The following is a 26064-nucleotide window of genomic DNA, read 5'->3' as shown; positions in this document are numbered from 1 at the left end:
TAGAAGCATTGAAATTAAAAGACACTGATACAAAGGAAGTTTGGTCCTGAAGTCCAGTCTTATGAGTTAAAAAAAAACTACGGACCTCTGGGAGAAATAACTATCAATACCCTTCAATACTTGATAGCCAATAAAGATAACATCATAAGAAAAAATGGATGTGCAAATTGAAACTCCATGACCAGCTACAGAAAGAGATTTACATGATCCTACATAAAAACGGGTCATATTATAGTGTAAATGTTAAATATCTCAATCTATAGACTTAAACAGTGTTTTCTCTGCTGGAATAAAGTAGATTTCATGAATTCATTTAAAAAATCATTAAGTCTTTAGAGTATGATTGTTGTTTGAACTGCTTGCAACAAAATAAATTTTATGTGTGTGGATTATTATTATTATTATCCTACTAATTTTTAAGATAATTAAGTAAATAGGTTGAAATGGTAAATCAGGGTGCGACCAGTGAAATGTTTTAATGTATGGAGGTTGAAAGAGAGTATTAAAAATGATTTAAAGCTACACCAAAGTTATATTGAAAAATTTCTGCACGACATTAAAGTACAAGACAGTTTAAATATGTTAACAACCTGTAAAGCGAACTTCAAGTTAGAAAAATCTGAGGAGTACTCATGTCGAAAATAATGTGGTATGTACGACGACTACAAATTACAGATATAATATTAAGTTGTACTGTTACTTTTTAATATTAAATACAATTATTACAGTACATTAATTAAATTCTACCAGTGGGAAGCTTCTTTGCACAAGATGCCGGATAGATTATGGGTACCACAACGGCGCCTATTTCTGCCGTGAATCAGTAATGTGTAAGTATTCCCAGAAAATGTACAAAACAAATGTGTTACGAAATTTAAAAGAATTGTTAAAAAACGTTTGCGTGGGAAGGGTTATTATAGCATAAATGATTTCTTAATGACACCACGGACTGGGAATAAAGCGAACACCCTCGGGCTCTTTAATTATAAATGTTTACTGTACGATATTACATTCTAATCCATATTTTATATTAAAAAAAAAAGCCTGCTGAGTTTATTGCGCCCATTCTTCTCAGGTCTGAGGCAGTCTCATTTGAATGGGTGGTAGTTTTTGACGTTCAATAAGTGATTTTAAATCCTATTTTGAGTAAAAATATTTGTATTTGAATTGATTTTGAAGTAAATGTCAGATTAATGCCCACCATGAACATTATATCTATTTAAAGAGATAGTAAGGATATCTTAAGTGAACAGCTGATTATTGTATAGCTGATAAAAATAAGAATTATGACAATGTAGCAATAGAAAATTGTAATGGTGACGAGGAATCTGACGTTACATTTAGAAGTTCTGTTTCAGGATTGTTGTATAATTGCAGTATGCAATAACAAAAAATAGGTTGTCAACTGCGTGATAAATTTGATGGTTAATGAATGCCCATAATATATTTATTCAAACAAAACAAATCTTGCAACTATATTTACAATAATACTATGACTACATAAAATTAAAACTATCATTACGTGGAAGCGTACCAAGAATACTGGCAGCATTTCGGCGTTGGATAGCTAGGCTGATCCTTTGACCGAAATAGCTGCCAGCGCTTGGATTTCCAGTAGCCTTATTGAGGCGCGAAGATAGTACTTTAAACATTCTCCGCGCCTCTGGGCCCCACGGGCCTTGTATCTCGACAGCAAACGGCACAAAGTTGTATGATGACTCACTGAGACCGACATATTTGCGATGCTTTTTGTCTTCGGCAGTCGAAGCAGTACCCCATAATGCCTTGTTCATTATGTTAATCATCAAGTTATAAGTGTATGTACAGTACAATGAATTTACAGCATTGCTGTTGGATTTTTAGACCACTGTGTGCGTTTTTTTTATGTGGCGCAAGGATCTTAATTGCATACTTTTTTTATTTAAATTAAAAGGTTTTGGTTTAAATTTAAAGATTTATAAAAAACGCACTTGTTAAAAATGCTCTACATCCAAATAGTGAATAAAGATAATATGCCTCAACCTACCGCCAAGTGACTGAGTCATTCACAGACACAATTTGACACAGTTGGTATTCTTGTGATCTTAAAAATAGTTTTCATTATCAAAGTACTATTGCCACTTCCAATTTAAAGTTGGAATCTTAGTGCATATTTATGATATTTCAGGAAACTGTTCGAAGTAACAAACTGTTTGGAAACTTTGTTTCTCTCGGATAAAGGAAAATTTTAAGCTTGAAGCACTCTAAATTAAAGTTTTCATGGGCCATGTTTTATTCAAGATTAGTTAGAACATTGTGCATTTTTGTGAACTATTTGAAAGTGCAGCTTAAATGCATGGATTTAAAGTTTCAAGTAAAGATGAGCCGTTCCACTTATCGATTTCAAGAATGAAATTTCGAGTGCTACGAACATATCGTAGCTCTTTTGAGCAGATTGGATTCTCAAACACATAATACTTACATGCAACGTAACTGAAATTATTTTGCTTTCTACTTTCCAAATCATAAGCTTGAAGTTAAATTAATGCTTACGCCTTCTTCATATGATACTGGTATACTTCCTTGCTTTAAATTCCTCACAAATTGTAGAATAATTTCTGCTTTTATGATGGTGATATTATTTTGATCTTAAGTCTTGGGTTAAGTAAATTAAGAACTCTCGCGTCGGAATCCAATACAAAACCTTATTTTCTTTATATAGTTTTGTAGATGAAACATTTTTGTAGAATTTCAGCAGTTAGCTAATGAGGTTTATGACATAGTTCGCAGACAAACAGACGGCTGGATATGCCTACCAGTTACCACTCAACTAAGTCGAGTTGTTAAGTATTTTGTGGGGCGATGAATATTTCAATAATATTTATATATTATAGTAAATATTTTAATTCATAATAGGATATAAAATCATTTATTAAAAGTCATAAATTATATTATCACCCATTTGAAAATGCATGCTTCAGACTTGAGAAGTACGGGTGGAAGAAACTTAGCGGGGTTCTTTTGTTCTTCAATAAATATCGTACAAGAATTTTTTTTATTTAAAAGTCTGAGGGCGGCCGCTCCATTTCCAATCTATGTTATTATTAAGAAAGCCATTTTTGTTATAGAAATCTTTACCACACAAACGTTTTTTAACTTTTCTTGTGAATGACGAATGTTTCGCGTCTACACGAGGCATCCTCAGGAAATGTTCACTCGACAAACACTGGCATGAGACTGAATTGAATGAGTTTTTTTTTTTTTTTGCGCCCAGGCAAAGGGAAAGGGCTACCCTCCGGGATTACGAAGGGAGGGAGGTGGTGAATGCTCATGCATACCAACGCAGCCTAAGGCTGCGTTGGTTATGTGGGACTCACGTAAGAACCTAAGTGCCTACCCACTAAACACCACCTGAGGTTGGCTTTGGGCAGTGTGCCCTCTAAGCCTTCATCGTAGGCGACCATCTCTCGGGGAAGAGAGGCGCAAGCGGCACTCCCTAAGGAGTGTTCGCTGGGAATGCACAGAAGGTGCTGTCTAATAGAGACTTGGCGACATCAGAAGGATGATCACAAACGGGAGGTGAGGCTACATGTATCTGGTACCTGTCAATCCAGGTCAGACGAAAGATTGAAAGAGGAGAAATTTTAAAATAGTGATTTGGTTAGATCGAGTGATACGCCCCTAGGCTTCACTCGTACCGCACTATGTGGTAAGCGTTAAGCGCTTTAGGTATTACAAGGAGGCCACCAAATGGTGGTGCTCCGCCAGCGCAAAGAGGCGCTCCTTGGAGGACTTAGCCGTCCTGAGTTTTCGTGCCAGGACGGAATGTCGACTTCGCCTAGTGAGGCGTAGATTTCTTCCAGGTCTTTCAGGGTGCTTTGCACCTGTGACTGAGCCTGGGGAGGTACTACCCGCCTGGGGCCACTGAATTGAATGAGCCGAAAACCGCTGTTTTATGCCCTCTCGCATGAGTTGGCGCGCTGTGATTAGTCGTCTGTTGTGACGTATTACCCCCGACAACGATACGTAACAATGGTGAAGTAACCAAATTTGTGTGTTTCGCCTACACATTTCATACAACATTCATCATTTAAATAAAATCTTTTGAATTTCGTAAAACATTTGTTTTGAACATTTTTTGGAATCTTGTTGTAAAAACATATCCTGTCGTCTGTTTGTCAGCGCACTATCTCATAAACCTAATTACCTTACTACAGCCATTTAAAGAGCTTTTTATTATTTTATTAGCTTTTATATTCATATCCGACTCGAGCTTGGTCGATCTTAATTACTTAACCCAAGGCTTAACATCAAAAATCTATCACCATCATAATAGCAGAAATTATTCTACCAGTGCTGAGCAATTTAAAGCAAGGAAGTATACCAGTATCTTATGAAGAATGTGAAGCATTAATTTAATCAATATGGCTTATTATTTGGAAAGACCGGCAAATTAGTTTCAGTTACGTTGCATGTAAGTATTATGTGTTTGAAAATCCAATCTGCTGAAAAGAGCTACGATATGTTCGTAGCACTCGAAATTTCATTCTTGATCGATAAGTGGAAAGGCTTATCTTTACTTGAAAATTTAAATTTAAGCTGCACTTTCAAATCGTTCACAAAAATGCACAATGTTCTAACTAATCTTGAATAAAACATGGCCCATGAAAACTTTAATTTAGAGTGCTTTAAGCTTAAAATTTTCCTTTATCCGAGAGAAACAAAGTTTCCAAACAGTTTGTTACTTCGAACAGTTTCCTGAAATATCATAAATATGCACTAAGATTCCAACTTTAAATTGAAAGTGGCAATATTACTTTGATAATGAAAACTATTTTTAAGATCACAAGAATACCAACTGTGTCAAATTGTGTCTGTGAATGACTCAGTCACTTGACGGTAGGTTGAGACATATCTTTATTCACTATTTGGATGTGGAGCATTTTGACTGATTGCATTTTTATGAATCTTATAATTTAAACAGAAGTTAAAAAAGTATGGTAATAATGATCCTTACGCCACATTAAATTAAAAACGCACAAAGTGGTCTAAAAATCTAACAGCAATGCTGTAAATTCACTGTACTGTACATACACTTATAACTTGGTGAGCAACATAAGGAACAAGATATTATGGGCATTCATCATAGACCAAGTATAGTAACTAGACAAATTGATAGCTTCCGTCTCACTCACATGAGAAAAAGAAAAACTTATGTGAGTCTTACGTAAAGAAATTAAATGGAGTGATTAGATTTTTTGTTTCGCCATGCGTGCTGGTTTTTTCAAGGTCAGCACACCCGGTGTGCTAAACAAATTTGACAGCGCTGCACAGATATTTTGTTTACTTTTATTTGCGTCTATTAAAATAAGCTGTTATTGTTGTGAAACGTGTGAAATATCCACTATTTATTCAACATCAGTGACAATTTTAAGTAGAATCGAAGGAAATATGGAGCGATGTTGTTTTACGATGCAAAAGTGATAGAGATAGATCACTTGTGTTATATTATGTACCTACACATATAGAATATTATCTGTTTCATGTTGGCCACGCCAAACCGATGTCTTGTTACTATACTTGGTCTATGGCATTCATGATAACCTAACATCAAATTTGTCACGTAGTTGACAAACTGTTTTTTGTTATTGCATAATGCAATATTATTATAAAACACTCCCGAAAAAGAACTTCTCTAATCTATATTAATATATAAAGCTGCAGTGTTTGTTTGTTTGTTTGAACGCGCTAATCTCTGGTACTACTGGTCCGATTTGAATGATTCTTTCAGTGTTGGGTAGCCCATTTATCGAGAAAGGCTATAGGCTATGTTTTTTTTTTTCAAAATTAGGGATCCGTAATAAAATTGCTATTTTGTAACACAAGGTGTAAAATCGAAAACCTATTTTTGCGTGCGCTGCGAAAACTATTGACAATAGAACAAAATGATGTACAGGCTATAATATAGGCAATATTTTATTACTTATAAAACTATCGCGTGAATTATACTTTATATGGCAAAACAACGTTTGCCGGGTCAGCTAGTATGATATAATACTATAGATGAGTAGCATCAAAAAGAATTCTAAAGAAATCAATTTTGAGAAAATAAATGCCTTTATGGTCCTTTTCTGATGTGTGTACAAACTTCAATTAAGTAGTTTAGGCGTTATCAAACAAATAAAATTTGCTTTTATAATATTGGTAAAGATTCTGACATAACATGAATTCTTTTTAAATACATACAATAAATAAATATCGTTTATATCGTAGTAAATAGAATTACATAAAAGGTACATAGAAATACTTCACCAAAATCTTGTCAAATATATTAATAATATTACCGAAAATATGGCCTCTAACTTTGGCCGTTACGAAGTTGAAGCGATTATTGCCGATTTTGCGGTCGTAAGGATCGATAACGATTTTATCAGAACTTTTAATAGAATCTGCGAACAATGAATGTGTGTTCACGCATTGTTCGGAGATCTTTTATGTGTGTTCTCAGTCCTGATTTATTTTAATGACATCGTTGCGGGAAAGTTCCTGCACTAGCACCGCGAATGGTTGATCATAATATTTTGTTTAGACTCTACATTTTCTTTTATGAAATGAAACTTATTTTAATAGCAAAAAGGCCGTTTTTATTCCGTACTAAAAATTAATTATCATTTGAAAAACCAAGAATGTTAAGCTATAAACTATATAATGTCTTAGTTCGGCCTGCCAATTGGCAAAGGCCTCTTCCAACGATATCCACTCTTGTCTGTTTTGGGCAACTCTTCTCTAGTTAGGTTGTCCTGTCAATTTTATTTTCCGCTCAGGATTCTTAAAAACCCCAAAAATTCTGAGCGGCACTACAATTGCGCTCGTCACCTTGAGATATAAGATGTTAAGTCTCATTTGCCCAGTGATTTCACTAGCTACGGCGCCCTTCAGACCGAAACACAATGTTAACACATCACTGCTTCACGGCAGAAATAGGCGCCGTTGTGGTTCACATAATCTAGCCGGCATCCTTCGCACAGGAGCCGGCTCCGGAAAGACAACTTTCTAGAGTGATATCTTATTAATTATCAAAGTGCAAAAGCAATTATCAAAGTCGATGAGCTCAGTGAAAGAAACCAAAAATTCAACACTCAGAACAAACTCACTCATAATAGTTTAATGAAATTTATATTTACTTAGAAATAAGAAGACTTTTTCATATAAAATGCGAAGAAACTTGTTTCCCATTCTATTTTCTTGCGAAATATCAGAACAATAAAATACAAGTCTACCAAACCTTACCTCAAATGCAAATAATGCATTGTTTAGTAGCAAACGGTAGAAAATGTCGCAAATATCTCCACTTTCTTATTATTGTATCAAAAAAAAAATCATCATAAGACTTATGGTTTGTCATAGGTATCGCACTGGATGTTTTTTTATCTCTTTGTTACTACAAATGAGGATTATTCTCGAATGGTATCTATTAGTGCAGGGCAAAGTGGAGGGCCCCAGAGTGCGAGGAAGTCACCCATGCGATTGACCGATCAAATTAAGGCTGCTGTGGGCAGTCCATTGAACGAGACTGTCGGCCAGCGGGGAAAAGTGGCGAATGATCGTGGTGCGAATCACATGTGCCCCAAAAGATGTCACTTCGTGATGACCACGACCGCTCTGTTAAGAGTGTCACGAAGAAGAAGAATATTCGATAAACAACTTATTAACGGCCGTTTACAATAACCTATTCTTAGATTAACTTACTAGAGGTAGACAAATCTATCCTTTTACGCTAACTTACATTTCAATAACCTATCGATATAAAGCATTGGACTATAACTACATTGGACATAACTATGGATAGATAAGATCTTGTCACTAGACGGTGACAGCAATGTATTCGTAACTAGAGATACGTGATTGAAAAGTAAACATCTTGTTTTTTATAATAAATATTACGCCTTGCTCATTACAATACAGTTACCTCAGGATTCTTGAAAATTTTTGAGCAGCACCGCCATTGCGCTTGTAACTTTGAGTAATAACGTAATAAGTCTCATTAGCTCAGAAATTTCAATAACATCCCTTCAAGCCAATACCAGTGCTGTTGCGGTACACACCTACCTAGCATCCTGTGCAAAAGAGCCTCCCACTGGCACAAAATAGCTAGATATGTCAAGATTCATTTACGCCCGTAGATTCATATCAAATTTTATAACTCTCACAAAATTTCACCGTTCGATGTGACTTTAGTTATAATAATAATCTCATATGTTCAGTAGTGTTTTGTGAAGTTTGAGAGTTTCAAATAGTATTTTATAACAAACTTTTCCCATTTATAATATAATAAAGGGACCCGACTGTTCTGTCAATAGAAAAAAACGATAAGTATTCGGGAATAATTTTGTCCAAAACACTCCGATGGGAAATGTTAAATCAAAGTTATTGAGTTAAAAACGAAACAAATACGTATTTCTAAATGATTTATAAGATGCAGTAAATGATAAGAATTAGTATCGCATTTGTGTAAACAGCTTTGTCATTACCGCTTTATAATTTCCAATTTTTAGAAGTATTCAAATGTATATATACAATATACAATTTCACCTTACATTATTTTCTTACATCTCTAAGGGTTTAGACAGCGTTTTCGTTGAAAGCTCCCAGAAACCTTTTTATTTTCCTTCATCAAATATCGTTATTATATATTTAATGTATATACAAAAACTTAGCAAATTATATACTTAAACCTTCCTCAAGAACCACACTATCTAATAGTAAAATCAGAATGAAAATAGGTGCAGTAGTAGTAGACAGACAGACAGACGCAGCGGGGTACTTTGTTTTATAATATGCAGTGATTTTAATTCGGAATATCACTCTCCGATCGCACAGTCCCTCATTTTGTATAGATGAATATTGAATTCATCGGGATTTAAAAGATTAAACCTTTTATTAACATTTATTGCTGACTAAATGAGCACTTTGTTTAAAAACGAGGCCACTTCGTGTTATTATGAAATGCATGGATTCTCATATAACTGACATAGAATATTTTTCCCTCGATTATTGCTCATAATATATTCTACACAGAAGAACATTTAGTATTAAAATAATAAATTGCTTTCAGAATTTATCTTTTGAATAGCTTTAGATTTGAATGAGTTTTAACAGCTTAAACTAATTTGATTATGTGTTCCTTGAAAATAAGGTTTACCAGATAAGTGCTGCTTATTTTGAGTTGGTATAAAATAACTTCCTAGAATATTTAAAAATATTTCGTTATTATTATAATAGGTTCAAAACTGCTTAGTTTAATTAAAATAGTAGTCAAAAGTTGGATCTAATATAAAAAAAATTGCGTATGTAGTAAAATTAATAATTTATTCATTATTTTATAACATTAATTATTAAACCTTCCGATATCGGAAAATTTTGGCGCGCGCGTAGCGGTCTATCAATCCATATTATTTTACGTGTATTAAAAGATTGCTTATAATTAGAATAATTTGAGAGAATGTATCAGAAAGCTATTGAAACTAGCTATAAGACCAAGCAAAATAAACCATCTTATAAAAAAATATGGGTCTGAACTTAGTCAGGGCGTAGTGTGCAATACGGTGCTTTCGATTTTGGTGTATCTGAAAAAACTAGTGCCATATGGCACTTCCAGATTTTCGAAGGTCTGACACTTGTTATTGAATATATTATAAATTAAGCGTCACATTTTAAATCAATTATTTGAAGCACAATTTTTCATATAGTATAAAAGATTGGAAGTAAATTACGTGAATTTACTTCCTACTGTGAAAGTTTCTTGTAAAAATTACTTCAGAAACATTTTCTTACGAAATGTTATTTTATTTATTTTGTTTTAAGATTAAAATGATTAGGTTTTACAAAAAGAAAGCAATAGTATTACCCAAATGTTTTCAACACCAAATAATATGAATGGTCGTCGTTTAATTGGGTCCCTAGCAAGAGTGCGGGTAGTGTAGAAAGCGAAACGAACGCGAAGCGAAAGCAAGTTCACCAAGTATCTATTCAATAGTCATTAACAACCACAATTTCACGGCCAACGTTTGAAGTAAGAAATGTTTATTCACTCACTCATAGGTATATAGATATCGTTCAGGGTACTGTAGAAGAAACTTTTTCATAAATCGAGATTATTAAGATGTGGTAACTTAAACTAAAATAAAGGTTAATGCTTAAACGAAGAATTTGTCTCCGCTGCGCTCCAACTAGATACAACACTACCTAAGAACAATAGCTTTTTATGACGGATTTTTTTTATAGTGTAGTGTGTATTGGCTAATTGTAAACATGCTTGTTTGCGTGGTATCTTGACACTCAATGGCATCTTTCAAATTTTGTAACTTATATACGCTTCGTTTTATTTTACATTGAAATTAATAAAATACAGAATACTTGCTGATGATATTTGATCCCAGTGTCTTCCTTATTTCTTGTAGTATTATTAATACAAAAACTTCTACAACGCAACCTGGCACTTTAGTTTCAATCATTAGCAATGTTTTACAGAACATGTGGCACGTCAACGTCACACATTGTTAGAGACCGGCTCGAGTACGCCTACTTGGGCGTAGTAAAAATTGTCGCACTTTGCGACTACGCCTGCGGTATCTTGTTGGAGCGCAGCGGAGACCTAAGGTTAATGGTTCCCCATATCAGCAACTTGGGTACGGGAAAACATATTTCACGATTCAATATATTGTTTCAAATTTTATTACAACAATTTCAATTACGTAAGAAATCAAAAGCTTACAATTACGTTCCAAAATTTCTGTTATATATTACAATACACTATATAATTTAATTTATGATCCATCCGAAGGTGACAGGTCAATCGAAGTTGCCAAACACGAACAAAGGAAATATCAGATAGGTAAAGACAATGATGTACAACTGATTACTCGAAGATAGATAGACTCTATATCTCAGATAATTTATACGTCTAAGTAGAGTCTCTTGCTGTTAGACAACCGATAGAAACAGGCCAGGAATTTTTAGTGTGCGTGACAGGCTACGTTTAACACTCGCGGTTCGTATGACACTTTGTGTGCGTGCATTGCTCAAATTAGATGTTAGTTCTAAACTCAATTTTTTTTCTACGTTTTCGACTATCTAGACCACTGAACTCTACTACATACCATATGACTGACGGCTGTCAAAGTGCTTTTGTGCCTGTTTGATATTAGTCATTTTGGCGCTGTTGGCCATGTAGCGAGAGTCTGTGGTACTAAAACGAGTGATGACAACCTAGTGGTCAACACAGATAGTGAGAAACTATTTACAAAAAAAAATTACTTTACAACGTTGATTTATGAAGTATGTTGGCCATGTAGCGATAGTCTGCGGTACTAAAACTAGTAATGAAACCCTTACTTAACATCGATAGATGGTGGGAAACTATTTACAAAAAAAGTAAGTTCTTTATTACGTCGATTCTTTAAGTACAATAACACGGAAAACGAACGAAATTAATTCAAAATGCAAAAAAACTTCAGAGTATTGTACGTTCCTTCGCAGCCCTTTATATTATACGTCAAAATTTGTTCTCTGGACCCTCACGAGTGGCGCTTCAAATAGGCACAAAAAATTTGCTGTCAGGCACAAAAGCACTTTGACAGCTGCCAGTACAGTGATATATAGTCAGTCAAGGTCAGTGGCTGGAAAATATAAATAATCAGATATCCAAAAGTAGTTTTCATTACGTATGTTAAAGTATCACTTTGTCTACTTTAAGTACTTTTCGTAATGTAAAGTTTTTACTTCGCTCTTTTTTAAATTTTACCGATAATTTTTAACAATAATTGTTAATTGTAATAATTGTGCTTTATATTATTTCCAATAACCTACTTTATCAAAGCCAAAGCCACGGCAAACAGTACAGTAAACACTGAAAATTAATCCAAAAACAGTTAGGCGTTTGACAAGTGATATTTGTCTTTAAAATGAACTAATTCATCAATCACTCACCAATTAAAAGTAAAATTTTTGCATAAGGAATTAACAAAAATTATTCATTCTTATTGTTTCTAATTAACGTTAATTGTGATCTATCTAACGCTTGGTTTACGAGGCCCCAAATGTAATAACATTGCTATTGTTTTTGTATATATTACTAGCTGACCCAGTAAACGTTGTCTTGCTATATAAAGTAATAAAAAATTCAATAATTAAAATTCTTGGAGTATAAAATTCTATAAAATATATAAAATAAATGGGATTCTCAGACCTACCAAATATAACGTACTACAATAATCATTCTATTCGATTGCCATCTTGCGTATCTGTGGATAAAATAAAATCAATCAAAATAGGTGCTCATCAAAGAAAGTTTGAATAAAGTAAAAATAAAAAAATTGTCAAAAAAAAATAAAAAAAAATATTATAGGCGTATGGAAAATAGATGTTGGCTGATTCTCATACATACCCGATATACACACAAATTTTCAAACAAATTTGTTTCGAAGTTTTGAAGGAGTTTGGTAACAAACACGAGAGTTTTAAATATATGATATTTTCAATGTATAACTCCATAAAGCAGTTCGGTTGTTATCACCACCTACGCCGTAAATAGTTAAATACTTTCACGCCAATATAGGTCGCTCTTTCACTCATCCACTAAGAATAGACATTGATTTGTACTCACACCCGTGCATTATTAACGAACCTTCGGCATTGTCATAACGACTGACAGCTCGTTAGGTTCCAATAATATTTGTGTGAAGAATTATTCTATTTTTAAATACATAATGTTATTCTTGTGACTTCCGTTATGGAAAAAAAATAATGAATCGATTTCTCGTCAATGTGTATAGCGATCAAATAAAATGTTTTATGTTGATTATAAGCCCACGCATAGAAACCTATATTTTTATTTGTGGAAAAGGAGGACAAATGACCGTAAGGTCATCTGGTGTTGAGTGCTGGTTAGAGACGCCGCCGCCTACATTCTCTTGCAACACCAGAGGACTCACAGGAGCGTCGCTTCATTGCGTGTCTTCAACCGCATTTATCACGGGGAGTGATAACAACACCTGATTCATGCCGCGGAATTCCACCTTCGCACGACACGCCACAAATTAGGATATCGTCCCCACCATCTGGATGTGTGGTGGTCCTCCACAGTGCGGTTTTCAAGGAGCTTTCTTCCACGTACTACAAAGCTGTGGAATGAGCTTCCTTGTGAGGTGTTTCCGGAACGATACGACATGGGTCCCTCCAAAAAAACACGCGTACACCTTCCTTAAAGGCCGGCAACGCTCCTGTAATTCCTATTGTACGTGTATTGCAAGAGAATGTGGGTGGCTGTGATAACTTAACACTACCCGTACGCTCGTTTGTCCTCCTTTTCCATAAAAAAAGTGTACGCACTTTTTTGGTTTAACTAAAATGTAGTGTTACTTTCTACATTTTTAATACTCAATAATCTGATATCTATTATCTATCTATTTTTACATTTTATGATATGAGACGATCAAGTCGTCCTTATTTAAGATTATTTGGAAACTGTATTTCGATATGTCATTCTTAATTTCCAAATCTATATGGGTCTGATGCTTATATTAAATCTCTCAACAAAAATTTAAGACCAACAATCATTGACGATAATTTAGAATGCAGATTTTATGTCTCCAATCACACCTGACTTTTAATTTTAATTAATAGTTATTAATTTCAAAATCCATTTGTACAGTAAGCGTCTGTGATGACGACACATCTTCGTGTGCAATTATGTTATAAGTAATAAATAAACGGTATTTTGTGAGCATTTTATAAGCGATTGTTATAATTATATTCGCGACCATATTTTAGGAAAGGAAACGACCCGTCCCACGTCGCCGCCACAAGCAGTACCATTTACGTGAGATCGACATAGCCTGTCACAAGAACTCAACCAACTAACAAAAAATAATGTTCATAATATATTATTAGTTATATAAAACTTGCTACTAACTTCAAAATCTTTTTTTTATGAAAATAAGGAACGAGACGAGCAGGACGTTCAGCTGATGGTAATTGATACGCCCTGCCCATTACAACAGGATTACTGTACAACCTAAAATTCTGAGCAGCACTACAGTTATTGTGCTCGTCACCTTGAGTCATAAGATGTTAAGTCTCATTTGCCCAGTAATTTCACTAGCTACGGCACCCTTCAGACCGAAACACAATAATGTGTACACATTACTGCTTCACGGCAGAAATAGGCACGGTCACCACCAAGTCTAGTATTATTTTTTATAAATTACGATTTATGCATAATCAAAGTCAATATTTTTAACCTGTTTTCAGGCTCATTGACAACACTGCTAAGATAAATAAATACTTTGAAATATGATATATTTATTATGTGCATGTTGCAGTGTTATTATGCATTAGCTCAACCATTCACGAAGTAGCGGTAAATTCAATAAGAAACAATACTTTTAAGCTATTGCATAGCTTCTATTGCGGGCCTTGAGCGTGGAGACCGAATCCAGAAATTCCGTAACGAAAATATCCTAACAAACCCCATACTAGATGTATATAGATATTTCGCCACGGTCATTACAGTTGCCGTAGAACAGCGGTTATCACGATGCTTTTTGTGCAGAAGGTCCCAGGTTCGAACCTGGCATACGTCTTGATTTTTTTTAATTTCTTTAATTTTTTTATCACGTTTCTTTAATTTTTATTATTATGCCAAGTATTTTTATTTAGTTTCACTTGTCCTGTTGTCTGTCTGTAATAAAATCTTGCAAGTTAAATTTTACTCACTTCGCGTTTGCTTTTTTTTAATTAATTTTATCAAAAATAACCTCAATGTTATTACTTTTTTTATTTTCACTGTTGTTTTTTTTAAATATTAATAGTATGAAAATGTGTCAGTAGACAGTTGTGGTCCATTCAATGGGAAACGAGTGCCATCTTGTGTTAAAATATAAAACTATGATAAATAAATGTATCAGTTTCTTTTCACTTTTTTGGATCACTTAGTGTATCCAAAAAATAATCCGAGCAACTGGAGTAGGTACACTGAAAAAGGTTCGAAAATACTTGGTACAAATGGTAATAAATTTCCACTTATTTTGGCTGGCGATTTCAACATCAACTTTGCTGATAAAAAATCAGAGCGGTTCACAACTTTTCTTTCGAAAATATTGAATTTGAAAATGAATAATGATCCACAAGAATCCACAACAAAATATTGGACCACCATTCACGCGGTATTTTCCAGATATTTAGAAGATATCAAGTCCGAAACTTATGTTTCTTATTTCAGTTACCATAAGCCTATAGTTTCAATGATAAATATTCCTGAATAACCTACATGTATTTTCATATAATAAAAATATTTTGAACAATATTAACTTGTTATTTATTTAATAAAAGAAAAAAAATTGTTTTCTTATCGGTCACCACGCTCAAAAAGTGTAACTTGAATTAATATCAAAGAAAAATAAAAAAAATACTGCATAAATAAAATAAATAAATAATTATAATTGCATAAGTTGATAAAAAATGCTATGCAATAGCTGTACCGTCTTTTTATTTATTTTTTGACATTCGAAAGTGTCATTTCCGTGAGCTACATGAATAAAGTGATTAGTTACCTAGATGAAGCCACAACCTGAGAGTTGAAGAAAGCAAACAACATTTTATAACGAGGTGGTACTCGAACGGTTAGCTCAGTTGGTTAGAGCACCGGCACGGAACGCCGGAGGACGTGGGTTCGAATCCCGCTGCGTTCATAAAATTTTGTTTTTCAAATTTTATTTGTGTATGAATAAAGTGTTTTTGAATTCAGTAAGAAAAGTCTTGAACAATTTTTTAAAGGAACACTTATACACGACAATTAAACGTTAACAAAAGATATTCTCGTAAAGTGCAGTTCCCGACTTTCTACTTTATTCTTTATTTCAGTCACCATTCAGGTCCATACTTCCGATCTAAGGAAGCTACTACATTTCTGTTTTTTAAACTTGGATTGAAAAACCCTTCTTTCATCATTATCATCCTCCATATTATCACCAACCACAACGGTTATAAATATTGATAAAGATTTATTCTCAGGAATAGAACAGGTTAATTTTGCTCTAAATAAAAATAATTGTTATCCTAATATTATAAAGGTGAATGTCAGTTTGTTTGTAACGTTTTTACGCCAGAGCTCCTGAACCAATATAGTTGAAATTTGGTACAGCGATAGACTAAAGCTTGGGAAAGGACATAGACTACATTTCATCCCGGAAAAATCCATGGGTCCCGCGGGATTTGTGAAAAACTGAAATTAGCGTCAATGAGCTATAACTATACAAATAGTAGGTTTAGATTGCCATAGCAATCTTCCTCGAAATGAGATTCATATAATATGTTGGGAACGGGAGCAAAAACGGGAACTGGAATAGGATATGATATAATCTTCAATTCCATACATGCTTATTATTTTTAAAAACCCTTCATCTACGCGGATGAAATCGCGTGCATCAACTAGTAAAATATAAAGCCATAACAAAAACCGGAAATAAAAATTACTTACCCTGTATTTAATATACAAGTTTTATTATAACATTAAATCTATATGTACACAAGAATAATTTGATCGGTCTGAAAGTAATTATAATGTAGTTTAATTAATTATTACTTCGCCCAAAGAGACATCAATATCCAAACCAAACATCAGCATTTATAAATGGCCACTATTATAAGTTTAAAGAGATCGCACGAGCTCACATTAATTTGAATAACGGCTGAATTATTTGAAGTAATTGTACATTGAGTAGACAATTTGTATACTGTATATTATATGTCATTCTATTATATTAATTAGTTTATTTTCAATAAATTTTTCGCATCTCTATTTTATAAATACAGACAAACTTTTTGGCAGAGTACGAGCTCTGACTAAATAATAATAATAATATAATAATAATAATTTTGAGACACTTTTTACACAAATTATCTTGCCCCAAGTTAAGCATATATAGCCTGTGTTATGAGTTACAAAACAACGATATATTTAATACAATATACTTACTTAAACATACAAAAATACATTTAAACATCCATGACTCGGAAACAAACATCCATATTCATCATATAAATGCTTACACCTACCGGGATTCGAACCCTCTAGCTTAGTAGGTAGGATCGCTAACCACTCGGCTATACAAGTCGTCAAATTGGCCCTTTTTAGAGTCTTGCATTTATTGATAGATAATATTATTCCTGGATCACTTAGCCACTTTTTTGGGAAAAGGATTTTTTTTATGGATAAACGAGCGCACGGGTCACTTAATGGTAAGTGATCACCAACGCCTACACTCTGCTGCAGTACCAGAGAAATCACAGTTACCAGCCTGTATCCGCTTTTTTTAAGGTGCTTATGTCGATTTATCCTGGAAACACCACATAAGAACTCATTTCGGAACTTGAAAAAACAAAAAGGTCTCATTATTGTAGCCGACACCTTTTAAAATATTAACTATATTGTTTTAAAGGTTATCAAAATAGTTATTTCTTACACAAATAAAATTTGAAAACAAAATTTATGAACGATGCGGGACTCGAACCCACGGCCTCTCGCGTTCTGTGCGAGCGCTCTTCCAACTGAGCCAACCGTTCGAGTGACGTATCGTTGAGAAATTTTGTATCCTTTGTTCAACTCCCAGGTTGTTTCCAGGTAGCTCCCTCGTTTAAATTTTATTTTTGTAATTAATCCCAGAAGTGAGGGTTATCACTTTAAAAATCATAGATATTTCTGTTAAAGTTTGTTGATTTAAAAAAAACAAAAACGTTTTTCTATGCCTTAATAAAATCCAATTGTGATGAGATTTTTTTAGAGGAATTGATTGAGTTAATTGAAAATTAAGCTCGTATGTTTCGCGACAGTTTCGCGCTTCAATTTCGTGACAGATGGAAAGGTAGAATATTTTTTTTTAAACAAACAGAGGAATATATTGAAAAAAAAAACACGATTCTGTATTTATATAAAATAAGCCTTAATTATATTCTGCTCAAGATGATATCAAAAAAAAAAAAATGTATTATTTGGTTGTATGTAGAAGAATTCATTATTAATTCCTTGCCATATTTGAAAGTAACGTTTAAAATATTAATAAGTCTGTTAAAAGTCTTTTTTTGGTGTATCCACGTAAAAAAGCATTATTAATTATTCATGCCAATAACTCATACCTGGAGTGTAAACCACTTCACAAAGTGCTCGAAACATAATTAAATTTAAATTGCAAATTTACTCATAATGTTATTGTGCATGTTTACAAACAACACTTTAAGTTAATCACTAAATATATGCAAACAGAACCTTTAGTAAAAACGCACATTTTTTATTTTTCGTTTAACGTTTTTGCCAATTACATTTACAAAACGAGAATGCTTTTCTTTTTTATAGCTCGTACAAGTAAGAATACTGGGATATTTGTGTTGTCCACAAACTTTTGGCGCTCCACTGTTTATTTCCACAGTAAATTCGTGCACATTCTTTGTTGGAACTGTTTCGAGTAATTCAACAACAGACACTAGAAATATATTCAATAATCAATAATGTTATAATGCATAACGGAGCCGTCATAGCCGATATGATTTTGAAACTGAAGTGGCAGTGGGCAGGGCACATAGTTCGACGGACAGTAGTGGGGCAGAAAAGTTCTCAAATGCTGACCACGTACAAGAACTCGCAGTGTTGGTAGGCCCCCCACAAGATGGACCGACGATCTGGTCAAGATCTTTGTGTTCTTCGATATAATTTCATGGGATGTCTTGTAAATAGTTGGACGTAATTCCAGAAAAACGTTCCAAACCACAATCATGAAAATGAAAATGAGTTAAGAACAAAAAACTGGTCACGGGATTCATATTAACGGACTGACAAAGTATGTATGTATATAGCCCTATTGTCACTCTTTAAATGACAATAATAGCCCAACCCTCACGTATGGAATACACTAATATTTATTGAACTTTAAACACGAATTCCTTAAAATGTGATGTTTGTGGCTTGGAACGTTTTTCAGGAACTATGTCCAAGTGTTGGAAGAAATAATAACTTCTGATGCACCCAGAAATTAGCAGTTCAAATAATTTTAGAATTAATATAATAACATATTCTTTAAGAGAAATAATAAAAAATATATATTGATCAGTCAGCATCAATATCGTCTCATACCCAAGATATGTTTTTTGTTCTTAATAAAAAACTATTTGCTATTTAATTTGTCAAAAGCCCTTGTGAAATCCTAAGCCTAAGCCTAAGCTAAGGAGTAAGAAATGAAGTATATAATAAACTTATTTCTGAATGATTCGTATATTATAAAGTAATCAACAAGGAACAGTTTGTCTAGTAGATTTCATTCTTAGATTAAGGGTTGGTCCCCGCTGCGCTCCAACTAGATACCGCACTACGTCCTTCTCATTTCTTTTAGTTTTATTTTTACAAAGTTTTACTACGCAACCCACCATTTTAGTTTCAGTTATTAGCAAAGTTTAACAGAAAATTTGGCACGTTAACGGCACACATTGTTTGAGTCTGGCTCGAGTACGCCCACTTGACCGTAGTATTAGTTGCCGCAATTTATTACTACGCCTACGGTATCTTATTGGAGTGCAGCGGAGACCAATCCTTAATCCAAGATAATATAGAGATATAAAGATAATAAATTAAGTTTTGTAAGATCACCTATCAGCATATTGGTTTTGTACAAGCGATATAAATTTAAATTGATCATTTGATTTATAATTACATCAAAATGTTTTGAGTTTTCTTTAGTGTTACTTCCGCCAAACTCTCCACCACCAGTCCAGAGCAAGTGAACGTCTCCTGAGGATGCCTCGTGTAGAGGTGAAACACGTGTCGAATTGTTTAAAGACAAATATTGGTGGAAATATTACTAAAGAAAACTCAAAACATTTGGATATTTATGGATTTCCGAAAAAAAACGCCTACTTCAATATTTTTTTATAATTACAGGTAAAATAGAAAATTTCTCCAAAAGGAGATACCTTTTGGAGAAATTTCCTTTCCAGAAATTTTAAGCTTACGACTATATTTTGTTATATTTGAAAAACTAAATGGAACTCTTTTCGAGACTTTTCTACACTCTTACGAAATCAATTGAATGTACTCTTAAAAGTAAATTCCATTTCATCTTACCAAGTTATTTGATCTCATATCGTTACGTAACTTAAGTACGATCACGTATAAAGTTCATATTGTCCGCCAATACCCAGACTTATGCTATTCTAGTACTCCAAATAATCGATATCATATTCAGTCACCGTTTTTGTATTCTTTTTGCGTTGATCATAGAGGCACTTGTAAACATTAACTCCAATATAATTTACTTGTGTTTTCTATTAAATGCATATATTATTTAAATCAAATCAAATCAAAAATATTTTATTTCGTAGGTAAATTGCATTACTCTTAAAGTATGTTATGTTTTCATACAGCTCGTTCGGAAGGCAGATTTCCTTCGAGAAGAACGAGCAAGAAACTCTAAGGTCGCTCCTTTCAAAACAAAATAGTAATACAGGTTCATATTTTCAATTAACTTTACAAATTAAATTACAATATATGCAAAGTGATGCAACAAAATACACAAACGTCTATTACTAAATGCCTTGCACGAGTAAGTCAAAAAAATGTAAATTAATAAGTAAAAACATAGTTATAGTTATTGAATACACACTTAAAGTAAAAAAGTAGATGCATCAATCCACTTATAAGGTAAATAAAATAAAGGCATTATGTGAGCATTTTATTAGCTATTATATTTAAAATATATATTCATAATTACTATAACTTTAAAAAGAAAAGGAAATAAAAGAACATATTGCCTTCTTTGAGCTATTTCACATTTGATTTTCGAGTGTGTCGGCCCAGCCGCATCACTACGAAGCATTTAAAGCTATCCTAGCTTTCACACTGTCTCCATAACATTCACCAGTCATTTGAATTTTGTCATACAATGAATTTGGCACATACTCTTAAAAATATTATTAGATCTTAGATTCCACTGGTGTTGCAAGAGAATTTGGGCGGCGGTGATCACTTAACACCAGGTGACCCGTACGCTCCTTTGTCCTCCTTTTCTATTAAAAAAAATATATTTTTTTATTTAAATTTCTCTAAATAATCGCCTCCTTTGACTTGCCGCTCTTTAAATGAAACGGTACTTAAATAAAAGAAGATAAGTGGATTCTTTCGTCTCTCCGTTATTTAGAGTTTTCTTGTATTGAACTTTCATTGTCATTGATTATAGAGCAAAGGCTGCCGTTTGCACCATATTATATTATAATATATGTTAGTATTTAAGTTATATTTTGTTAATGTGGTTTCAAAAAAGTGTAATAAATAAATAAGTGGTGCCCAATGCTCTTCTGAAGCACTACGTACAATAACTAATAATTAGTGATCATTTATAATACTTTATTGGCCTTAGAAATAAACTTGGTATAAAGTTATAACTGATGATAAACAAAGAACATGCCATATGTTTACAATATCGTTGACAACACTGTCAATACAATGATAATTCTGAAGTTTTCCGAATGACAAGCTGCCTTGCAAATAAACGCGGGAAGCATTATACGTCCGAACAAACCATTCGTAAGTAAAATGTCTATTTGTAAACATTTTACATATTCTTGGTTTATGCTTAGTTATAACTTTATGGCAATTTTATTTGCAAGGCCGTTAATCTTTTATATATCAGTTATATCTGTTATTAGGTAATGTCAAAAACAGCTCTAACTTAAATATATTTGGATGACCAAAAGAGACTGAAAAGGCTGCACTGATTATGGAGTGTGAAACGGAAAATGTAAATGTTATAACTGCATTTTAAAATTAATTATTTCGTCAAACAACATAGTCACCAATTAGCGGCATCACCTAGCACACTAATTGGAAATTAGTGAAACGTTGGGATAGTATCGTACAAGTATTTATATATTTTTAATTATTCATTTGGTTTTAGTCCCTTAACAAGTATCTTAATATATTATATAAATCCAGTGTCCTGATGTTTCTTCCCAGTGAAATCCTAAGATAATGATCGGATCACTTCATAGAGTGCAGTTTAGTCCAACTTGAGAGATAGGATAGTTTTTCTTTCGATTTGGGACTTGTTTATTTCCAATTTTGTTGTGTGTAGACATATTTTCTATGAGAGAATTTATCGATTTATTGCCGCACGGTTTGACAGTTCTGCTGTGAAACAATTCATTATAACGACAGGGAGCATAATTTACGAAATAATTCGTGATGGAAATATTATTGATAAATTAATAAAAAACAGTATTAATTTATTTATTTGGTACCGAACAACGTCTGTCGGGTCAGCTAGTAGAAAATATTATAACAAAGTAAATATAGGAGACAGAATATGTTTTAAGTGTGGTTTTACAAACAATGCGGAAATCAAAAATGTAATTTTGAGAATATCTGTCTGTTCGTTTGTTTGTTTGTAAAAATAAAACTCAATAGATAGAGAAATTCAAATATGTTTATTCAAAATAGGATTAGACATGACTTATTGAAAGTCAGAAACTACCACCCATTCCAAAAATAATGCCTCAGAACAGAGAAGAACGGGTGCCACGAACTCAGCGGGCCTTTTTTTCATAAAAATAAATGGTTACAAAGTAATATTGTACAATTAAACTTATTATTTCATAGCCAGAGAGCAGTCGCTCTAATATTTGTGTGGTAACGGTCGCTATTATAGCAACCTTCACCACACAAATATTATTTAAACAAGTCCTTTGAATATCGTAATACTTTTGTTTTGAACATTTTCTGGGATCTTGTTATAAAAGCATCACCCCAGCAATCACCCCACAAAAGACTTACTAACGTGTTAACATTATTTAATTAACATTTTGCAGAGATATGAATAGGAATATTTGCATGCTATTACGATAAATGCAAGCATAGTATTTTTGCTTCTATATAGCGTCCAGGCGAACAATGTCGCGTTTTGCAGCTTGTTTTAATATAATGTTTCTTTGTAGCGTTACTTGAAGAAAATACTATATGGTTATAAATTATAACAGTTAATAGTTTTACAACAGCTGGTACAAGGAACTCAAAATTTTGAACAAAATACCCTTAATTTACGTAAATTAAGACTGGGTGTTAGGGAAATGTATAATTTTCAAAGAAACACTAAATTTCTTACAACTGTTTCTGGTTAGAATAGAACATATTTTTGCGGTTATAAGCCTATTTATTAAGAGCAGTTCGTAATCTTCGAAAGAATAGGTAATGTGTGCGCAATTAAGAGGGAGGAGGGAGTTCAGATATATAACAACCTGCCCTCAGAAATAAGAAATGCCAAAACATTGACTTCTTTAATAACATATGTAGGTTGTTTTATGTCTTATCTGTTTGCCTAACCTTGAATTGCATTCTGTACCCACCATAATCATTGTTGTTAAGTACCTACTATAATTTGTAAAATATTAATTTCTCATGTAAGTGACAATAGGTCTTAATGAGAATAAAGTTATTTAAACCTAATTAAGCGCTGTGGGCTTAGCTATTTAATATATTATTTAGATTGATTGAGAGACCGAAGGAAAAATACAGTGGTAATGAAATCACAACATATGTATTATTTTAAGAGCCTGATAACTTAAATTTAGCTCCAAAGGGTTTAAATTTTATTCAATTCATCAGCGTATTACAAAATTTCTCAAAGAAAGCCAAAGAAATTCAAGTAATATTGTATAGAACCTTCAAATTGATTCGAAACTCGAATCGCTAGTAGATTTAATTCCTTTTCAAGACATTTTCCGACAGTGGATTTTACTTATTTCTATAAACTGTATATATTTTATTATTGATAAACAAATGTCGGAAATCTGATTTTGATATACGTTTTGACTATGAACTATTATTATAATCTGATATATTAAATTCTCTTGTCACAGTGTTTGCTACCAAGGTCACCCGAAAAGGCTGAACCGATTTGTAAGAAATTTGTGCATATCGGGTAGTTCTTAGAATCCGCCAACAACTGTTTTTATAGTCCAATTTTGTTTTTTTTTTTTATTAATTTGTATAGCAATATTATTTGTTCTTTATTACAATTATTAAATAGTCATACCAATGACGTTCTATACATATAAACAATGCACATCATACAAAATCAAAGTCGAAATATACCACATGCCACAAATGACACCGTAATAACCTTCGACTGCTATATTTATACATTTCTGCGTTTACTCTAGTTTTTTAAGATATTATTGGTCAATAAGCAGCTATGTAAATACATATACAATACAATTTCAGTTTCAGGTGCGTATTTTGGATTAAGAACCCGATTTGGACAGTGACATCAGTGGAGTAGTAGTTAGATATTTTTTTAAACACAGACGAAAAAGAGGGTTGCTATAAGTTTTACTTTCGTCGGTCTGTCCCTATTTTCCGATCAAGTTGTGTTCAGTCGAGGGTTTTTTACGTTTTTAATCAAAAATCACACTCATATTATAAACGGGGAAAGTTTGTATGTTTATTTATTGGCTTGTGTTTTTATTAAATATACTATTTTTATTTACATAGAATTTAAATTCAAATATTTTTATTCAAAATAGGATGTGAAATCACTAATTGAAAGTCAAAAAACTACCACTCAATCCAAAATGATTGCCTCGGGCCTGAAAAGAATGGGCGCAACAAACTCAGCGGGTTTTTTTTATCAATTTCTATCAATATTTTTTACAATTAAAGTAACATTTACAAAGTAACATTGTACAATTAATATTATTAAAAATAATTAATATTATTTAGAAGCCTGAGGGCGTTCGCTCCATTCCCAATCTATGGTATTATTAAGAAAGTCATTTATGTTATAGTAGCCTTTACCACACAAACGTTTTTTAACAATTCTTTTGAATAACGTAATTCTTTCGTTTTGAACATTTTCTGGGATCCTGTTGTAAAAGCATATACATCGCCCCACAAAAGACTTGCTAAATCGACATAGCCAAGTAGTAAGTATAATAATTAGTTAAACTGGTTATTCAAATATTAAGTTCCTTGAATTAAATAAAATTTGTCTTTTAGACTTGGATATCTTTTTGATATATGCTTACACTAAGCAGATATCAAAATATATTTGTATGATAGCTTTTGTCAAATTTTAAATATGGTTAAATCCAAACAACTTAAATCCTAGTGATGAAATATAAATATGCTTATTTGGTTTGCAAATTTCTTCACATCACTCTCTTGCTACCAACTGGCGTCAATTCTCTTTCATTATCTCGTGTACAGGAAAGCTGAAGAATATTAGCTTTTACATATTTTGTAAATAAGTATCAAATACCACTAGGTAACGATACTTCTGTGATAACGTTTAAAAAGCACTATGTAGTATGTAATTTTTCACGTTCTTGTTAGCCGTTCACATTACACAAAATACAATATTGCTAATCGTTGCTCACCTTTAAAAAAATTTTAACAAAAAAACAACCAACTTTTAAAACTATAGATATAATATATATTAAAAAGTATAAAAATAATTACGTATTTTAATACAATCTAATTAATAAATTTTTGTGTTGGAAGCTTATTATAACATAAATGATTTTCTTAATGTTACCACAAACTGAGAATGAAGCTGACACCCTCAGGCTCTATACTTATAAATATTTATTGTACTTGATTGCATTGAAATCCAAAAATAAAAAAAAAACCCACTGAGTTTCTTGCGCTCGTTCTTCTCAGGTCAGTCTATTTTTAATGGATGGTAGTTTTTGACGTTCAATAAGTGATTTGAATACTATTTTGAATTTATAATATAATGTTTCAATGTCTGAACATTATAGAATGATTATAAATTTATTAATCACAATTTCGCTCCATCTTACTAGACTCGTAAGTTTTTTCTTGCGTGTAGTAAAACACGTCAAGCGACAAAATAAAGGTGGTATGCCCTTTCAAAGACAAAGTCAGACAAAAATAAATAACCCAGATATTCTACAAGAAAGCCTCTTAAAGTAAAACAAAACACTCTGTAAATTTGCATCTGTTTGTAAAACAGGATCAAATATAAACGC

At 32.8% G+C, this 26064-nt stretch overlaps 1 protein-coding gene and 1 non-coding gene across 3 annotated transcripts in view; one reads left to right on the top strand and one right to left on the bottom strand.

Annotated features, from left to right (window-relative positions):
• The window catches only part of LOC126967124 (acid sphingomyelinase-like phosphodiesterase 3a), a 148566-nt gene that overhangs the window by 41163 nt on the left and 81339 nt on the right, over positions 1–26064 (top strand). The window lies entirely within an intron of this gene.
• On the bottom strand, positions 17529–17601 carry Trnas-aga (transfer RNA serine (anticodon AGA)). The gene has a single exon. It is a non-coding gene; the product is annotated as a tRNA-Ser (tRNA).

This window comes from Leptidea sinapis, chromosome 12, assembly GCF_905404315.1.
Source record: "Leptidea sinapis chromosome 12, ilLepSina1.1, whole genome shotgun sequence".
NCBI lineage: Eukaryota > Metazoa > Arthropoda > Insecta > Lepidoptera > Pieridae > Leptidea > Leptidea sinapis.
The sequence above is the reverse complement of the archived record's forward strand: the minus strand, read 5'-3'. Positions and strand labels throughout refer to the sequence as shown.